The sequence below is a fragment of the Oncorhynchus masou genome, chromosome 24 (assembly GCF_036934945.1).
Source record: "Oncorhynchus masou masou isolate Uvic2021 chromosome 24, UVic_Omas_1.1, whole genome shotgun sequence".
Taxonomy (NCBI): Eukaryota; Metazoa; Chordata; class Actinopteri; order Salmoniformes; family Salmonidae; genus Oncorhynchus; species Oncorhynchus masou.
Window position 1 is genome coordinate 75,839,834 of NC_088235.1, and position 5,208 is coordinate 75,845,041.

Consider the following 5,208-nt stretch of genomic DNA (forward strand, 5'->3'; position numbering starts at 1 on the left):
CCGAATTGTGTGAAATGTTGTCACTAACTCTCAAAATATGTGGTCATACTTATTGTCATGAAACATAGTAATGTCCCTTTTATTTATTTTATGGTGCACTATTAATATTTTATTTGAGCCCAGGTCAGTTGATATGCTCAATGGGGGGAGACCAGTTAGGGCTTGAGTAGGCCTATTTGTAATCCTCCCACGACATTCATCAATGTCCCATCTGGGTTCTCAACTGAATTGTGTTCAATAGTCATTTCAGTGGCTGACATTAGCCTCACCATTTTGATCTGATTGTTGTGAAGAGAGATTTAGAGAATTGAATTATTGAATATTGTGATGTAGTATTAAATTATTTGCACATTATGGTAATGAGCATGTTATAAAGACTTACTGAGGATAAAGTGTATAGCTAGTTGAGCAAAGATGAATACACAGACAATGGATTGGCACTAGGGATGGCCTATGAAATGTCCTAATTTGAATTTGCAAGTGAAATCAGTTGTGTGTTCACCAATTGATTAATTTAGGTGAAAGAATGCTGTTTATAAACAAATGATGATGCGGAAGGATTTGTTGGGCAAAAGTTAATAAAGAAATCTCATAATCACATAAGCCAATTGGGATAATGAGGATTGCAGTATCAACATGGGGGAGTCCTGAGCAGTCCTGAGAGGACTCCTTGTGACAGGATGGCATAGGACCATCACCTTCGTGCTTTGTCATTCGTGCGATTGTGTGTTTTTGTTAATATTTCTCCTCTCCCATATTAGATAACCTTACTCTCAAAGTTTTCCAACTGTAGCTACACTAAACCCATATGTAATGTACAAAGGTGTGTCGTGGAAATTCTACACAGGGTCACTCGAAGTCGATCTTAAATTTATAATTGTTTATTGACAGTTAACTGGAGAGGTTCCATCAAACTGGATGCACCATAGTACACATCTGTCAGGAGCTCTCTTGGGGCAGTCCTGTCAGATCTCTTATATACAGGTTACAGACACGTTACATTGGCATAGTTCATAGGGTTGGTTCCAGCAAGTCTCTGGCATAGTCTCCTATCTTAACTTATAGAACATATTCTGGGTGTTCTGCCAGGTGGTCCTAAGGAGGATGTCATGTCGCCACCCCCTCATATCTTTACCAAGCACAGGCAGGAACCAAAGATTATTTATGACACTAAGACAAGATTAACATTTTCAAGGCAGTCTCTTTACAAGTTAAAATTTTCCAACACAGGTGTATTAAAAGAGCCTGTTTATTTTCTGGATTAAGCTGGTGTGATCTACAGGTGTCGTCTGCTGCCTGTAGGGAAGTAGGACTTATAGGACAGTATGCTCCTTCCTGCACCTGAATTATCCATGTATTTTGGCATTAAGTGGAAATATGTTATCAGTTGAAATAACAAATATCCATATTTTGCTGCCTGTTTGACATTTCCAAGTGGAGTTGCTAGCACTGCTGTTGTGTAATTTTTTGGGGGTCAGAACACAGGTAAGTAACTCTGCTCTCCCTCATGTTTTGTTCCTATAGTGCTGCACAATGGGTTGGTAGCACCTTGCAGCACAACATGGGGATTGGGACTCTGCTATTGCTCCTACTCTGGTAGAACATCACTTACCGCAGAAGGAACAAGTTGGGAATTGAACAAAACAGGTTTTGTGGTGTAGCAGTAGTTGGCTCTACATCACATAAACAGACAACTTGGATATAAAGAAACAACATTTCTCTTTATACAAATTCTATAATCTATTCTGTTTCTGATTCTAACGTTTCTACTGAACATGTCCCCTTTTATCATGAATAAAATTGATATCCATGCTGTAGCCTAATGAATGAATGAAGCCTTTATGGCCACTTAGGCTAAACTAGCCACTAGCCACTGTGTGTATGATGATGATGTCTTCCCTTTCCCTTACTCCAGATCCCCTGTTCCTCATCCTCATCTCAGTGCGTCACTCTCATCCTCCCTACAAACCGAGCCAATGTGAGTGCTCATCATTCAGTGTTCTCTTGTGTTGACAGTGCTGCTCCAGTGTAAGCTGCCTACCACCTCTGCCGTAACACACAGGTTAAACACTCCCTCCCCCCTCTGAAATTTCCAGCCAATCACATAAGCTAGATAAGAGTGATGCTGGGTGCCACGCACACTTTCCCCAGCCTGTTAGATTCTTCGTCTTCATCTGGCTTATTATGGACCTTTGTCATGCAGTGGTTCAATCACACAGTCGTAATATTGTATGTATTTCAGGTTAATCTTAGTGTTTGCATTTGAGTCCATGGTTCACGTCAGTGAGAGTGTTTAGACTCTGGTTTCAAGCCAGTCCTTGTCCTCCTAGGCAAACTGGTTGCCCCCCCACATTAAAATGCTCTGACTGACATTTCTGGGACTAGGCCAATCCCTCTGTGCTGAAAGGAAAGTGATTATTACACACATCCAAATATAGGACAGGAACTGGGCAATAGTTCACCATGTTGACATGTTTTGCATGTCTCAGGACAATCCCTCAGCTAACAAATATACAGTGCTTTCGGGAAGTACTCAGACCGCTTCACTTTCCCCACATTTTGTTACGTTACAGCCTTATTCTAAAATTGATAAAAAAATGTTTTTCCCCACATCAATCTAAAACACAATACCACATAATGACAAAATAAATGTTGTCAAATATATAAACAAACAAAACTGAAATAGCTTATTTACCTAAGTATTCAGACCTTTTGCTTTGAGACTCGAAATTGAGCTCAGGTGCATCCTGTTCCAAGGATTATCCTTGAGACAACCACAACTTGGAGTCCACCTGTGATAAATTCAATTAATTGGACATGATTTGGAAAGGCACACACCTGTCTATATAAGGTCCCACAGTTGACAGTGCATGTCAGAGCATAAATCAAGCCATGAGGCTGAAGAAATTGTCCGTTGAGCTCAGACAGGATTGTGTCGAGGCACAGATCTGTGGTAGGGTACCAAAAAATGTCTGAAGCATTGAAGGTCCCCAAGAACACAGTGGCCTTCATCATTTTTAAATGTAAGAAGTATGGAACCACAAAGACTCTTCCTAGAGCTGGCCGCCCGGCCAAACTGAGAAAAGAAATTGTGGGAGGGCCTTGGTCAGGGAGGTGACCAAGAACCCGATGGTCACTCTGACAGAATTCCTCTGTGGAGATGAGAGAACCTTCCAGAAGGACAACCATCGCTGCAGCACTACACCAATCAGGCCTTTATGGTAGAGTGGCCAGGCAGAAGCCACTCCTCAGTAAAAGGCACATAACAGGCCGCTTGGAGTTTGCCAAAAAGCACCTAAAGGACTCTCAGACCATGAGAAACCAGATTCTCTGGTCTGATGAAACCAAGATTGAACTCTTTGGCCAGAATGCCAAGCGTCACGTCTGGAGGAAACCTGGCACCATCTCTACGGCGAAGCAAGGTGATGGCAACATCATGCTGTGGGGATGTTTTTCAGTCCCCAAAAGTATGTATGCTATTCACATAATATAGTCTTTCAGCCACTCTGGTGGCTTCACATCCCTTTTTGGGCGAGCTTGTGGCTCTGAGCATTCTCTCTCCTTCACCCTCTTTTTGTGCGTTGTCTGTGGCCTCCTCAGCCTGTGTGGCTGGTAGAGCTCTGACGTGTGTTTTGTTCTTCCGTACCTCAGCTGAGTCTGGGTCAACCACATAGGAGCGTGGGGCATTCGCTTTCCTCAGCACTATTGCTGGTGTCTGAGTTTGTAATCAGTTTGTCAGTCAACTGTAAGTGCTGTTATTGGGAAGTGGAAACATCAGTGACAGTTTTTAAGGAAGCCAACAACGCTGGTCACCACCCCCCCCCCCCAACTTTCTTTGATGTAAACAAAAAGTTCACATTGTCAGAGAGAAATGCTTACACACACAGTTTGTGTGTAAGCTGTTTTTACTGTAGGACTCACACTATATAATCAGATTGCTTCAGATGGATTAAAGTATTCATGTGGCCATGCCCCTGTTACAGTATAACTTTAGTCCGTCCCCTCGCCAGGGACCCTCTGCACACAGACAACAGTCACCCACGAAGCATCATTACCCATCGCTCCACAAAGCCGCAGCCCTTGCAGAGCAAGGGGAACCACTACTTCAAGGTCTCAGAGCAAGTGACGTCACCGATTGAAACTCTATTAGCGCGCACCACCGCTAACTAGCTAGCCATTTCACATCGGTTACACCCCAGAGTAGGGTACAGCCTTTACTCCCATGTAATTATCCTAACTTTGGCAGCATTCTAAGCAACTTACTGACCCTTTTTTGACGTTTCAATAAACTTTTTCTGCAGCCTCACGTGTCGTTATTAACATACTTGGCTGTCACAAAACTTTATTCTACCACTAATTTGTTACCCGACCTGCTAACACTGACAGTAGTTGGCTGGCTAGTTAGAGAAGTTTCTCTATAAAATTTGCTTGTTTTAGATATGTCGTATAACAACTTCCAGTCTTTGCTGCCCACGAACGGTCTAGGTATTTAAAAAAGTTGATTCTTGTCGGCTTGCCTATATGTCCTTTCAACTTGCTGGAGAGCAGCTGAGATGAAACCAAATGACCCCAAGTAGCCTATGTCGATATCTATACTTACTACCTACACCTAGCCAATTTATTGAAAGCTAGCCAATGTAACTTTTACTAGCCTAGCCAACTACTGTAAATGTACATTTGCTTGCTCAGAAGGGGCTAATGTTTCATTAGCCATCTTTGTCAGTGAATAAGAATTTTGAATCATGATATGTCTGTTTTTTGAGTAACTAAAATACGTTGACATTATAACGCTTGCAGAGTCGTCTAATGGAAGTTTGAATCGTAGCTTCCTGGGCATCCTTTACCCCTCTGCTCTGCTCATGCAAGATATCTGGCAGCCTTTTTTTAATAGCCAGTCGTTATATTCTCTGACTAGACCTCTTCTACATACACCTACGTACTTTTACAATGTAGCCAGCCAACAATTTTTTGTTTCTCATCATGACAGATCGTCAGCAACTTCATTTGCAAGAGTAATGTGTTTGTTTGTGCACCTTCTCTCAACTACAATGTTGCCATCTGGTCTAAAAGTGGCAACCGTGAAAAACAACCAATCAGAGCTCGAGAATCTGAATGGAGTATGGCTTTGAAATCTAAACTCACTGACCCCCATTTTATGGTGGTGTGTCATTTTGTAACCTATTCTATGCTCAGTATAGTTATAGCAAT